This window comes from Myotis brandtii, unplaced genomic scaffold (assembly GCF_000412655.1).
Source record: "Myotis brandtii unplaced genomic scaffold, ASM41265v1 scaffold869, whole genome shotgun sequence".
NCBI lineage: Eukaryota > Metazoa > Chordata > Mammalia > Chiroptera > Vespertilionidae > Myotis > Myotis brandtii.
Window position 1 is genome coordinate 718,229 of NW_005371541.1, and position 14,612 is coordinate 732,840.

The 14,612-nt window shown below is 40.1% G+C and overlaps 1 protein-coding gene and 1 long non-coding RNA gene across 4 annotated transcripts in view; one reads left to right on the forward strand and one right to left on the reverse strand.

The window, feature by feature from the left end:
• The window catches only part of LOC106724536, a 13,367-nt gene extending 43 nt beyond the window's left edge, over positions 1-13,324 (reverse strand). Inside the window, exons 1-2 of the long non-coding RNA XR_001360355.1 lie at positions 13,312-13,324; positions 12,662-12,665 (exon numbers count right to left, since the gene is read on the reverse strand). This is a non-coding gene — a long non-coding RNA (uncharacterized LOC106724536). The remainder of the gene's footprint in view (positions 1-12,661; positions 12,666-13,311) is intronic.
• Positions 1-14,612, forward strand: part of KCNIP4 (Kv channel interacting protein 4) — a 968,730-nt gene that overhangs the window by 469,316 nt on the left and 484,802 nt on the right. The window lies entirely within an intron of this gene.

The following is a 14,612-nucleotide window of genomic DNA, read 5'->3' on the forward strand; positions in this document are numbered from 1 at the left end:
AGCCTAATCACCCCCAACTGTCCCTCTGCTGGCCTGGTTGGCCCCAACTGCCCCCCCTGCTGGCCTGATCGCCCCTCACGGCCCCCCTGCCAACCTGGTCGCAGGCAGCCATCTTGTGAGGGTGTGAGGGTTAACTTGCATATTATCTCCTTATTATATAGGATTTATTTGTTTATTTGAAAGTAATGTGAGAAGTTCCCAAGGCTCTTTAAGAAGGATAGTGACATTATCTAGTTCAGGTTTTTTAAAGACTTTCCTGGATGTTGTGATGAGATAGGGAGATACAAAGCAAGAATTGCAGCAGAGAAATCTATATGTAGACACTTGCATCAATCCAGATGAAATCTGAGGCTATTTTAACCACAATATAACAGATAAGCCTACAGAATAATCAGCACTGAGTGACTCCTCTGTGTCAGCTGTTCAGGTCCCCACATGACACATTATCCTTTGGGCTTTTGCAGACATACTTGCATACTTGCATGTATTCTTTCTCAGAAGTACTCCTCCACCCTCTTTTTTGCCTTGCAGTTCCTACTTAACCTTCAACTTAGATATCCGTTTCTCCAGAGAGCCTTCCCTGAGCCCCAATTTAAAATTAATTATGCCGTGGCACCCTACATTCCCGTTATCATGAAACTTATTTTCTCTCTTTTTGTAATGTTGCTTATTTTTGTTCCCCATTAGACGGTAAACTGCTGGAAGAAAGATCTATAGCCCTGTCACTGTATTGCTTGGCTACTGCTGTCCTAACGAGATACCACAGATCAGCATGTGGTCTAAACAATAGAAATGTATTTCATCACAGTTCTGGAGGCTAGAAGTCTCAGATCAAGGTGTCAGCAGGTTTGCTTTCTTCTGAGGTCTCTCTCCTGAGCTTGAAGGTGGCAGCCTTCTCTTTGTATCCTCACATGGTCTTCCCTGGGTCACATACATCCCTGGTGCCTCTTTGTGTGCCCGAACATTCTCTTATAAGGGCATCAGTTATGTTGGATTAAGGTCCAGCCATATAACCTCATTTTACATTAATTATCTTTGTAAAGGCCCTGTCTCCAAATTAAGGCACATTCTGAGATACTGGGGGGGTTAGGATTTCAGTAATGAGTTTTGGAAGATACAATTCAGCCCATAATAGTCACTGTTTTATGGACAGTATCTGAAACACTGTAGGCATTCAATAAGTATATGCTGATGAATGTTATCTTCTATAATTATTATCTTAACAATTATATTAAAGGGTGTGTGGGCATGTTTCATTTATATCTCCAGGTATTTTGATTTCTCGATGATCCAGGGTTTGAGCCTTGGGGTTAGCTTCCTTAAGTGTCATTAAAACAATTAAATGTCAAAAGGCTTCTTTATTACCAAGTTTAAAATGTTACTGCTGATGAATACGTTACTCAACCTTGTAATCTTCCATTAATGCCACATTTAAATGTATATTTTATCGATTTCAGAGAGGAAGAAAGAGGGAGAGAGAAATAGAAACATCAATGATAAAAGAGAATCACTGATCGGCTGCTTTTGTACACCCACACTGAGGATCAAGCCCGCAACCCAGACATGTGCCCTGACTGGGAATCTAACCATGACCTCTTGGTTCATAGATAGACACTCAACCACTGAGCCATGCTGGCCGGACAATGCCACATTTTTAGAGCAGGATTCTAAAGGTTGAGTATTGGTGTGTGTTTTTGGATAATGGATTGAATGGGATAGTCTCATAGTTAAAGTCATACCGTAAGAGTGCCTTTATTAACTCAACTGGATACTTAGGGATTTTAATTTACTTCTAATTTATATGCCTCCTTCGAACATTATAGTGACCTTTTGAAGCTGTCAAGACAAGCTGTAATTATCCTAACTTTTCATTTGACTGCCCTTTTTTAAACATAAACCTGGTCAGATCACTGCCCTTCTTAACACTCATCTATGCTCTTAGAACAGTGGTTCTCAACCTTGGCTGCACATTAGAATCACCTGGGAATCTTTTTAAAATCCTGATTTCTGGGCCTCATCCTCTGGAAATTCTGTTTCTTTGTTACTAATGTTGTGGCCCCACCCCATAACAAAGAAACAGAATTTCCAGAGGATGAGGCCCAGAAATCAGGATTTTAAAAAGATTCCCAGGTGATTCTAATGTGCAGCCAAGGTTGAGAACCACTGTCTTAGAATGAAAGCTATAGTCCTCACCACAGTGCCAGATGCCCTGCATCCTCTGTTTCCCTTACTGGGCTCATGCCTGCCATCCCCTTTCTTCCTATGAACTCTGGCGTTGGCAAACTTTTCTCTGTCTCTTGATCATTCCAAGTGTTGTAGACTCCAGCATGTGCTGGCATCTCTGTCAAAAGATCTGTCCTCCCATCCTTTCTCATCCTACATTCAGCTAAGGTTCCACAACATTTCCTTAGGACAACATTTTAAGGTGTTTCCCTTTTCCTCAAACAGGTAGATACGTTGCATTTGTTCTGGGCTGCCTTAGCTCCTGTTGATTTCCTGCCTCCTTCACAGCTCTTGGCTGCTTTCAGTTATTTACTTAAATATGCATGTGTTTGACTAATGCATGCCTCTGTGCTACTGCCAGCACCATGTGGGAGTTGAGTCCCCTTTTGAGCACTGCTGTACACCTCCAGGGCGTATTTGTTTAACACTTAGTTGTTGCTCAGTGAAAAGCTGTTGACAGAAAATAAAGCTGGCGGTCACAGAAACATTAACTTACTGGTTGGTCATTCGAAAGTGGTGGGGAGATAGAAAGCCCAAGCTCCCAATCCCATTGCACACTCTGACATGGTTATAAATAGATAATCTTTGGGAGAATATGAAGCCAAACTTAGATTTTAAAACTAAAAATAAATCAACCATGGTGAATTCAAATGTAAATTTACCCTTGCTAATCAACTCTGTGAGAGAACTATATTACTACATAGGACACAAAGTTCACATTTTACCTCTTTATCTTAGAGAGAAAAAAAAGATGAATGAAATTAAAATTCTCAGTTTCATTGATTTTAGTGATAACACTCAACATAACTCAAAAAAAGATGTTAGTGGGAATAATGCTAAATTTCTATGTATTTGCATCACCTAAATATGCCAAGTATATTAAAAAGCTAAGTAAAAATGCTACTTGGAGGGTAAATGTATATAAATGATAAACCTAGTCCCCCAGATAGCAGGTGTCATTGCTAATCATTACAGATGTACAATCTGCCAGCCATGCTGTGCAAACTGTCCATTTCATGTGACTTTCCCCATGGAGAGATACAGAGATCTTGAAAAAGTAAAATAAACCTTCAAGCTTAATTGGGTGACAGAGACAAAGCACAGAACTATTGTTTAAAGCTGAGTTTTCAATAAAGAAAGAACTGGGAGAAATGACATCTTGTACCTTCCCTCAAGCTGACATTTCGTTATTAATGAAGGTTCAGAACACCTCATGGTTGTTTACTTAAACCCATTGCCAAATCCGCAGGCACTGACATTGCCGATCTCACCCCAGCTGCCTTTCACCAGCAGTAAATGATGGCTCTGACCCTTCAGATTTACAAAGTAAAAAATCAAACACACTGGGGCTTGCATCCTAGGTTACCAGGCTTAGCTGAGCACATGCACCTTTCGCCAAGTTTACCACATGCTCCTTTCCATGTCATGAAAATCAGCCGGCTGCCCCTGAAGTTAATCAATGTGTACATGCACGAATGACACTGAGGGAAAGAAATATTGTACGTAGATGAGTGGTGGGGAAAGGTATTGAAACACAGAGGAAAATGAGTGTGAGAGATTGTATGAATGAAACTAATGTGTCCAATATGGCAAACAATCAGTAGTTAATCTACACCTCAAACTATGAATATTGATTTAAGTTGAAAATCTCTGGCTTTTTTCACTCACCAGCCCTGGTTTGGAATAAATTTTAAGATGTTCTATATTTCTCAGAATTTCATTGATTTATTCCTGGAAGCCAATCTATCAATAACCATCAAAAATCCCTCAAATTAACAATGATCTATATTTTACCTTGGAACTAAAAGCAAGCTGTAACATCTCGCACCTCTCTCCCTGTCCCTCCTCCCCTCCCCCTCATCCTCCCTAAGTGTGAAGGACAGATGAATTATATACATTCTTAAGTGGTTGAGACCATCCCTGCTTAAGACTCTGATTAAAGAAAATAGAGCACTAACAACATTTGATATTGGCTAAGCAGGCTAGAATGTAGCAGTATTTATATGGGATCATTTAAGGTAGTTATTTAACAACCGAATATGAAGGTCCTCCCATGCACTAGACAAGGAGATATCCAAGATCATGGTAAGTAGGATCAGCTTAGGTTTTAGAATCTGGCAATGTTACAACATAGGTTCTGCCTTTTCCTAGATTTGCAGCAGTGGGAAAATATGGCCCTCAATTTTCTCACCTGTAAAATGAGAATAATAGCAAAATCTACTGCCAATAGCAACTATAAATATGAAAAGGCTCCATGTATAACTGCCCTGTGCTGGTCATAGAAGATCTCCAATTAGAATATATTCATTTTCTCTTCTTAGCCACTAGGACGCAATGAAGACCCAGTCATTGTTGTCAAGTATTATTTATAGTGGGGGAGGGGATTGCAAGGGTCAGAAACATAATTATAATATGAAATGCAGCTGCAATAATAAAAAATATTTACCAAATTTCCCCAGAAAAATGCCAAACATAGATTTTCCTGTATGGGATATATAAGAAGGGTTAAGGTGAGTAGGTGATGAAAGAACTGTGCTTGGGCCCTAGCCGGTTTGGCTCAGTGGATAGAGTGTCAGCCTGCAGGCTGAAAGGTCCCAGGTTCAATTCCAGTCAAGGGCATGTATCTTGGTTGAGGGCACATCCCCAGTGGGAGGTGTGCAGGGGGCAGCTGATCGATGTTTCTCTCTCATCGATGTTTCTAGCTCTCTATCCCTCTCCCCTCCTCTCTGTGGAAAATCAATAAAATATATATTTAAAACAAAAAGAACTGTGCTTGGAGGATGAAGAAGATAAATAAGAATTATTTACCATGTATTGTCTACATAGCAATAGGCTAGGGTGCTACAAAAGTATAAGAATGCTTTATATAAGTTTACATTACCAGTGTGATCATAAAATGCAAGAAAGCACTTCTGTGAGAATAAAAACAAGAGCAAAGAAGGAAAGCACGTACCATCTTTTGGAAAGAGCCTGCATTTTCAGTCTATAGAACTTAGACCCAATCGATGAGCCCTCCCTTAATACATTCCACCCTCAAAAAAGAGAGGTCTGATTTCCATCACTGTGGCATAATTTTGTGCAGCAAATTAAAAAATACAGTGTATCCACTGGACCATTTTTATTAAAGGAATTTATTATGGATTTAGATGCTGAGAAATACTGGAAAAGACATTAAAAGTAGAGAGCACTAAGATTTGTTAACAAAGAAACAAAATATATAAATTTTGAAATCTAAAGAAGATCTTTTAAAAATGAGTGGAAATGTACACTTGATTTAATCTAAAAGAATTACCTGGTAATTTGGTGATCATCTAATTAAGTGTAACCTAGACAGCAGTTCAGGAGCAAGTTTAAAGTGTGTGAAATACTTGAAGTGATGTAGTTGTTTGGACAAGTTGGTTAAACCAGCATACTGATGAAATTGGCTTAGTGCGAAGGTCTCCTGCCTAAATAGCAAACACCATCACTCCCACCACATACAAACCTCCATCCCCATTGAGCCACCTGGTCAGCCGTGGAGGCTGCTAATAAATTCAGCAATCAAGCTGAACGTCAGGACTCTGAGGGACCACAATTGACAAGTCCGGTTTACAGAAATCAAAGGATGGGTGTGCAGCTCACTTCGCTATCTCACCAGTATCCCAGCTGGAGGAGTTGTAATACGCTCTAAGGGGCATGAAAAATGAGCGTGCTACCCAAGCTTCGTCTCAGTTTCCGGATCTTTATTTCCATGTGGCATTAATTTATCTCCTTCTTTTATGTGTGTTTAATATTCTGACAGACTGCCTGATAGACGGGGATGCTAACAACCAGCAGTGAGGCAGAATGAGGTACCAATATTGTGCCGTGATGCGGTGCCTGTAACATGAGACTTGAGTTTTCAATTCATTTCTCCCTCGGTGGATCCTTTGTACTAAAAGATCTCTTATGAATATTTTATTTCAGTAAATGACCCATAAGTTTACCGTATAGTTATTTAAAATGTGATCACCAATGGCCAAGCGAACTAAAAAGAAGGTGTCTCTTTTATTATGCTCCTCAGTAATTGTCACTGTGTGTCCCATTGCCATTTCTTTGTCACAGCTGGACTTGGTCTATAAATAGCTCTGTGGAATGATGGACAGTTTTCAAGGCTTGTTGGCATGGAATCAAAACGTAGCAGCAGGGACCTTGTGAATCCATTACATTGTTCCTGGCAGGGTTACCATGGAAGCTCTAGCTCTTTACTTCTTCCCACCTTACTTCTCCTGTCCAGACAGTATTCTCTGTGTGTCTTTAATTAGAATGGATGTATTTTATTTAGTAATGGAAAGCTTACTTGAGCAAGCTCTGTGAAGGTGTCAGACAGAATTCAACCAGCCATGCATATTCAAAGAAGACTAATGGGAAAATGCAAATGCTTCCCCTAATTTAATTCCTAATTTGGAAAAAAAAAAAAAGAGGGCCTCCTATCTTGGAAGTAAGCTTCCTTTGATTGTAAAGAAATTATGTTTGATAATGCATCTTTACTCAGACACAAAACAAGCCCTGGTTCTTAAAATAACCTCTTCTGCTGTGGATAAAATAATCTGCTATATATGCATTTATTCAGGCACTCCAGCATCTCTTAGCATTAATGTTGCCTACTACAGCTTCATATCGGGCACAGTCCACGGGGCCAAACAGGAATAATTACTGTGTCATCATCACTCTGTGCATGCCCCTGAGGGGAGATGAAGACACACACTGTGTTCTCAAGGCATGCACAAATGAATTGGGGAGACAGGTACCCATGAGAAGCACAGACATGATCACAGGTAAAAGTCAAAACAATCTAACCCAGTGGTCGGCAAACTGCGGCCCCTTGAGTGTGGCTCTTCCACAAAATACCACGTGCGGGCATGCACGTACAGTGTGATTGAAACTTCGTGGCCACACTCAAGGCGCCAAAGAGCCGCATGTGGCTCGTGAGCCGCAGTTTGCCAACCACTGATCCAACCAAACAGGCAAAGAGGCAAGTCTGACACCGAGTAAACTTCATTGTTTAGGGCTACAGGAGATGCTTTAATTGAAGAAAGGAAGAGCCAGGAACTTGGCAAGACCAGGGCTGCTGGGGGACATCTAGGACACACTTCCCAGAGGAGGGTGTCCTGGAGATGAAATTTGAAGGACAGCAGTAGCTGGCTAGCTTGAGGAGGTATAGGAAGGACAAATGGCATATGAAGAAAAAGGTTTTGGAAAAGACACGGACTGCTGAAAGACCAGTGTGTGTGAGAGAGACTGCAAATAGGCTGTCAGGCCTGGAGAAATGCTTTGCAGGGTCTGGCATCCAACATTGGAGGCAGATCATGAAAGAACTTGCGTTCTGTCCTCAGCTTCTCAGTTTTCTTTTGAAGGCAGTGGTTGGAAAACATTTCTGCTGTAAGGAAAAATAGCATGGGGCATGTGGGAAAGGGTATACTGATTTCAGCAATATTGTCAACTGGCAAATTTTTGTTCATACTATTATTTTACATTCCTTTTAACTTCAAGTTTTTATCTGCAACAAAGGTTTCAAGAGAAAAATAATAAGCTCCACAATAATAACTTGGGCAGAAAGCATATCTGCACTTTTCTTTTAGTGAGAATAAAAATGCTACCTAGGGCTTAAGAAAGTCCAAATTAGAAGCAAGAAGCCAAAGGATGGACTGATTTCCAGATAAGATACCTGGCTGATGGGTTTGCTTGTTTGTTTGTTTGTTTGCTTGTATAATCTGTTTACAATGAAGGAGATTGTGACTTGGCAGGAATCTCTTTAAACATGGGACTTTTTCCCTCCCCTATACTTGGTTGAAAGGGATTGTAATAATTGTAATTATTTAATCCACTCTTAATAAAATGCACTACACTGAACCTACGCATTTTACATACATTCCCTGTGTTTACTTTACCACCATACTGTGAGGACGTTGCTAGTGCCTAAGTTTACAGATGAAGAAACTGAGGCTCAGAAAATAGTAGTAAATGGTTCAAGATCAATGGGCCACCATGAGAAGAGGGGACCTTGGTGTTTGAACTTAGTGTTTTAATTCAAAGCCATTATTCTTATTCCACTGTGGAGGGACTCAGCCGCCACAGACATTCCTGGGGGTAGTAGAACGTACTGTATCACCCTGTTAGACTCTATGACTCAGGGTTGGACAGAATGTAAAAAAAAACAATGTAATCATAAAAAGCTATGTTCTATGGTCTTTATGACTAATTTATCTCCAGAAACTTCTGCTTTTGAAAACTTGAGTGACTCATTTACAAGCTGTTCGGAAATTTAAATCTGCATGAAGTTTACACACATCCCTTAAATCAACACACTAAGTACTCCCCATTACTTCTAGATTCCATATTCTGCTGTGTGTGTGTGTGTGTGTGTGTGTGTGTGTGTGTGTGTGTGTTTAAAAAATATAAATATAAAATCAGCTACATTTATTCTGTCATAAGAGCATTGCACCATCCTGAGAGAAACATGCTTTGGGCAGGTGGTTTTGTCTCACTTACAAAACAGAAAACAAAATTACCTTTGATGGTATAAATTCCTCCAAGCAATGTGTTCCATGGCAGGGCCCACTGAATGGTAAGCAGCCCTGGGCTCTCTGCCCAAACTCCTCACCAGGCTGCCTTCCTTTCTCAGGAAGCCAAGGCCAGTATACCTGGGGTATCCAATGTCTCCCTAATTGCCCGGTTCCTGGAAACCAACCTGATCCCTCATTTTACATGATATACATTTATTATCCTCATGTCAATAATGAAAAGACCACCCACTGGTGTAAATGAAGTACCATCATCTTTTAAAACAATCTGTTGGGGTCTCATGCACATACCTCACAATTCACTGATCATTGCCAACATTTTTTTTAACTTGTAATAAAGCTTGCCTTTCATGGTCGGTCATGCTGGTCTCCATTAGCGAGCATTCCCTATCCATGGTCAGCAAACTGCGGCTCCCGAGCCACGTGCGGCTCTTTGGCCCCTTGAGTGTGGCTCTTCCACAAAATACCACGTGCAGGCGCACGTACAGTGCGACTGAAACTTCGTGGCCCCTGCGCAAAAGTCGGTTTTCGGCCTGGGCGAGTCTATTTTGAAGAAGTGCTGTTGATATTTGGCTCTGTTGACTAATGAGTTTGCCGACCACTGCCCTAGGTGTTCTTCACATCTGTATAGCAATCCTTTCTCACACGTTGCTTATATACAGTAATCCTCAAAATCACCCTGCAAGGTATTTTTATTTGTGTTCTATTTGTATTAGTACTAAAATTGGTTTTATTCTAAAAATGAGAAGCCATATCTTCATAGTGGTTATATGACTTGCCCAGTGTTACACTGGGCCAGAACCTGGCCATGAACTTCAGTCTTCTTGCCTTGTGTCACCTTATGTCCCTTCATCTTCCTCTTACGTCACACTGATACCAAGATAACCTGACAATATGAAATGGGGGAAGGGTAGTTTCCCAAAGGAAAACCCAGCTCTATTATCAAAAGAAAAGAGAATATGTGCTGAGAAGAACCAAACACTAGATGTCCATCATGTAAACACCCTTGGTCCCTCACATCATTTTAATTGTCAGTTCTATTAAATGGGCTAATCTTTCTAATTTCTAAATTTTCACCCCAAAATTCTTGCATCACATCCTTGTACTTTAAGGATGTTCTCATAAACTTATTTGCCACTAGAAAACTTGATCTCCAATATAATCTATTCAATGAGCCATTTTACCCAACCCATTAACACCAATTAATGGATAAATTATATTTAAATTATATTTTCTGCCCAATAATCTGGTAGGTTGCATTCACTTAACTCAAATTCTATTGACTCAACCATATGAAGTACATTTTCAGAAATTAAGTTTTATTTTTACCCAAGAACCTGTCAACTTGGGAATGACATTTGTCTTGCAAACTTGATTAACATTACTGTGTTCACTCCTTAAAATTTTGGGATTTTCAGTATTTTGAGAATTGAACACAAAGTCTCTGCCTGATAAGTATCTAGTTATTTTGATGGTAGCTTCTTACTTTTTGTTACTCATATTCCTTGCAGTTCTTGATCAAAGGCTGACATTTTATGAATTCACTAGATACCATTCGACATCCCCTTTGACAAAAGCTTTGAATGTTGAGTTAAATCTATTATCAAAAATCCCAATCAGTGTATTTTCCCATTACAGATATTAGCTGAGTAACCCCACCCCCAAAGAGTAGGACATAATGATTACATTTTTTAAAAGTACTTGCTGTTGTCTTTAATGCATGAAATAGAACTGAATGATAACCCTGGACATGATATATTTAAAGTAGAAAAGTTGAAAAAGAACCCTCTATCCAATTTGATTCATTGAGCCTATATTAAATTTAAAGAAAATGAATTTTAAGATAAAATTAAGAAACAGATAGGCAGCCATCTATTCTTGTGATAGGTGAAATAAGTTTCTATTTATAATCTATGTCTTTGGTAAATATAAAGACCCTTTCTGAAATAGGCTAATGTGTGACGCTATGTTCTTTCTGAATTCTTCAATATGCGGATGCCAGCTGTCACATTCAGATAACTCTCATTACAGAGAAATGACCATTCATAATACCTTTTTGAAGTGCTGAATTTAGTTCCTAGCCCATTTGAATTTATAAAATATGAAAAATTGGCAGCAGTAGGGAGATAAGCATTGTGTTTATTTAAAATGACACCTTTTTTCTTCAAGTTTTAAAAGCTAGTCATAAATATTTTTCCATTTCCAGAGCTCAAAAGTCCTAATTATGAAATTTTAAGAAACACTTGTATTATCTCAAGGGTTAGTCTAGATCCTTGGTTGGTAAACTGCGGCTCTCGAGCCACATGCAGCTTTTTGGCCCCTTGAGTGTGGCTCTTCCTAAGCCTTAGGAGTACCCTAATTCAGTTAATAACAATGTACCTACCTATATAGTTTAAGTTTAAAAAATTTGGCTCTCAAAAGAAATTTCAATCGTTGTACTGTTGATATTTGGCTCTGTTGACTAATGAGTTTGCCGACCACTGGGATGAATCCTGTTATCAGACTTGGCATTTTAAATTATTCATTTGGATATTAGGGATCAATATTTAGATTTATATAATGTAGTCAGCCTCCGGAAATCAAAGTGCTTTCAATCATGTTTCCTTCTAATACAGTCCATAAGCCTGGGGCCAATCTCTCATATACTCTGCCAGCTCCCAAGATAATTCACCTAATAACAGCTAACACTTCATGAGAATTTACTGTCTGCCAGGTGCAAAGTTAATACCTTACCTACATTATTTATTTTAATTATCTTGATGAGGGAGGTACTATTACTATCTCTATTTTTTATAGAGAGAAATTAGATAAAAAGAAATTAGGTACTGCCCTAGCCGGTTTGGCTCAATGGATAGAGTGGATAGAGTGTTGGCCTGAGAACCAAAGGGTCCTGGGTTCAATTCCGGTCAAGGGCATGTACCTCAGTTGCAGACTCCTCCCTGGCCCGGGCCCTGGTCAGGGAGCGTGCAGGAGGCAACCAATTTATGTGTTTCTCTCACATCAATATTTCTCTCTGTCTTTCCCTCTCTCTTCCACTCTCTCTAAGAAATCAATGGAAAAATATCATCAGGTGAGGATTAAAAAAAAAATTAGGTACCATGCCCAAGATTATAGAAATAGTATGTGGTGGATTAGACCAGTAAGCTGAGTAACTCCAGAACCTTCCAGATATAATTCTCATTTCCCGGAGGTATCCTTTCTGTCAGAAGGGCTTGCTATCTACTGGTTCCCCACACGCCAAACTCATTCTCACTCTGGGTCACCACTGTTGTTGATCTTCTTGCTTAGAATGTTCTTTCCTTGTTATCCTCTCATTTATTCAAATATCATAAATGCCTATAAGTTCAGCACAACTCTCACCTTCCTGGTGAAGATATTGAAAGAATTCATTCTTGTGCCTAAAACCCTTTAAAGACCCCCATTTACAAAAGGACAAAGTCCAAACATCTGAGCCTGGCATGGAAGACCCTTCATGATTTGGTTCCTACAAAACTGTACCAGTGGTTCTCAACCTTCCTAATTCTGCGACGCTTTAATACAGTTCCTCATGCTGTGGAGACCCCCAACCATAAAATTATTTTCGTTGCTACTTCATAACTGTAATTTTGCTACTGTTATGAATTGTAATGTAAATATCTGATATGCAGGATGTATTTTCAGGGGTCGCGACCCACAGGTTGAGAACCGCTGCATCAAACTTGAGTCTGAATGGCCCTATCGGGCTTTCATCACTCTCCCCACCAGGCCACCTGCACACATTTGACTCTCCAACCATACTGCTGAGCTAGATCCCTGCCCCGCCCACTACTCAAGGATGCTGCTCTGGAATTCTCCCCTCTCTCCCCTGCATTGCCAAGGTTGTTTTCTAATGTTCAACTGGAAAAGGTTTTCTTAACCTCACTTGACTGCCCTATTTCCTTCCTTCCTCCAAAGTGTTAACCTGAGTACCTGGTCTCCAGTTTTTCTTGCCAGTATTTCTCTTGAGCTCTCTCTGATCAGGATTTTGCTCAGACAGATCTCCTTGATATGATGCTTTCAAGGTCACTGTGGCCTCCATGTCACTTAATCCAATGACCTCCGGTCTCCTCCTCAGTCATGAGTCATACTTCCTTCTCAGGGCTTTGCAGATGCTGTCTCGTCTACCTGACAAATGTTTCTCCAAGATATCTCCAACGGCTCACTCGCACCCTCTTTCAGATTCCTATATCATCTGCTTGGCTAAGCCTTCCCTGACTGTCTATTTTAAAACAGAAAATTTCTCATCTCTCAACATATGCTGACCTCTTTCCTGCTTCATTTTTCTCATTAGAGCTTAGACCATAGGTTGTATATTTTACCGAAGGATCTTATATTTTACTTTTCAGAGGACTTCTTATTTTACCTGAAAGTGTGTTTGTTTATTTTAATTTGAGTGTCTTTTCTCAAAGAGAATAAATAAAGTCCAAGGTCCACATGAGCAGGAATTTCAGTCTATGTTTTGTAGCCCCATATCTTTAGTATTAAAGCAAAACAAACCAAAAAATCAAACAAAAAAATAAAAAAAAACCTGCCCTCTTGCCCAGTGTGGCTCAGTTGGTTGGGCCTCATCCTGTGCACTAAAAGGTTGGTAGTTTGATTTTTGGTCTCTTATGCATTGTTTCCATGCATCACACCAACCTCAACCTCCGCAGGTGTCAAAGTGCACCTTAAGGACTGGAATCCAGATGGTGATGGAGCTTGGATTCAAACTCACTTACCTCTGAATCCAAATCTGGCCTTCCTTCCTCAACCCCAGGCTGACCTGTTTGAAATGGCATTTTTATCTCAGCCTAGCAGGAGGTGCTGATGGTTAAAAATACATGTGCTTTATTTCAGAATCTGACAGTTACAAACAATAGCTCCAAGCCTGCTTGTAGAGGGAGTCTTCGGGGAATTGCTTGCACTCTTGCTGCCTCCGATCAAATGCAGTAGACATGGAAAGATGGCAGCTTGTGAACGCTCCCGGTGGACTCTGTGTTTACAAGCTAGTACCAGCCTTTTCTTTGCATATGTAGACTTAAACATTTTCTGACAGGTAAAATGTAGCCATGTGTCTTCCTTTAATAGGAATTTCTACACAGATGCACTCGCATGACTCAAACTCCCTGTAGCGCCATGCATTCCACCATGTGTCTGGGTTTTGACACAGCTGCACTGATTGGGAGAGATGCTTATCACATCCTTTTTGAAATGGTAAATATTTCCCAAGTTTTAAAATGCTTCCAAGTATAAAATGTGTGGCTTTGCCAGGGATGAACATCCTGGCCCGGGCTTGGTTTTGATCACAGCTACCTTTTGATGTCTTGAAAGGCAATAAGTCTGTCCAATTTGGCAGGATCTCTGCCATGCAGAACAGTGTTTGGCTAAGGCCCTGACAAAGAGAAGGAAACAAAGGTAGGCAAATAAACAAAGCAGGCGAAATAAAACAAGATAGGATAGGATAGAGCGGGAATAGAAGGTGCCAAAAGGACAAAACAGATACAAGAAACGGGATGATGAATCTGCTTTCCCAGATTTCTTTAGAGTAACGTGGTCAAAATAAGACATTTTTTGTTTGTTTGAGGTGTGATTGAGGCGCATTAAACTGGGGATCTCTCTCTCTCTCTCTCTTTCTCTCTCATTATTTTATTCTTGTTTTACTGGGTAAAGACCAGAGACCATGCCAGTGGTCGGCATACTGCGGCTTGCAAGCCACATGCGGCTCTTTGGCCCCTTGAGTGTGGCTCTCCTAAGCCTTAGGAGTACCCTAATTAAGCTAATAACAATGTACCTACCTATATAGTTTAAGTTTAAAAAATTTGGCTCTCAAAAGAAATTTCAATCATTGTA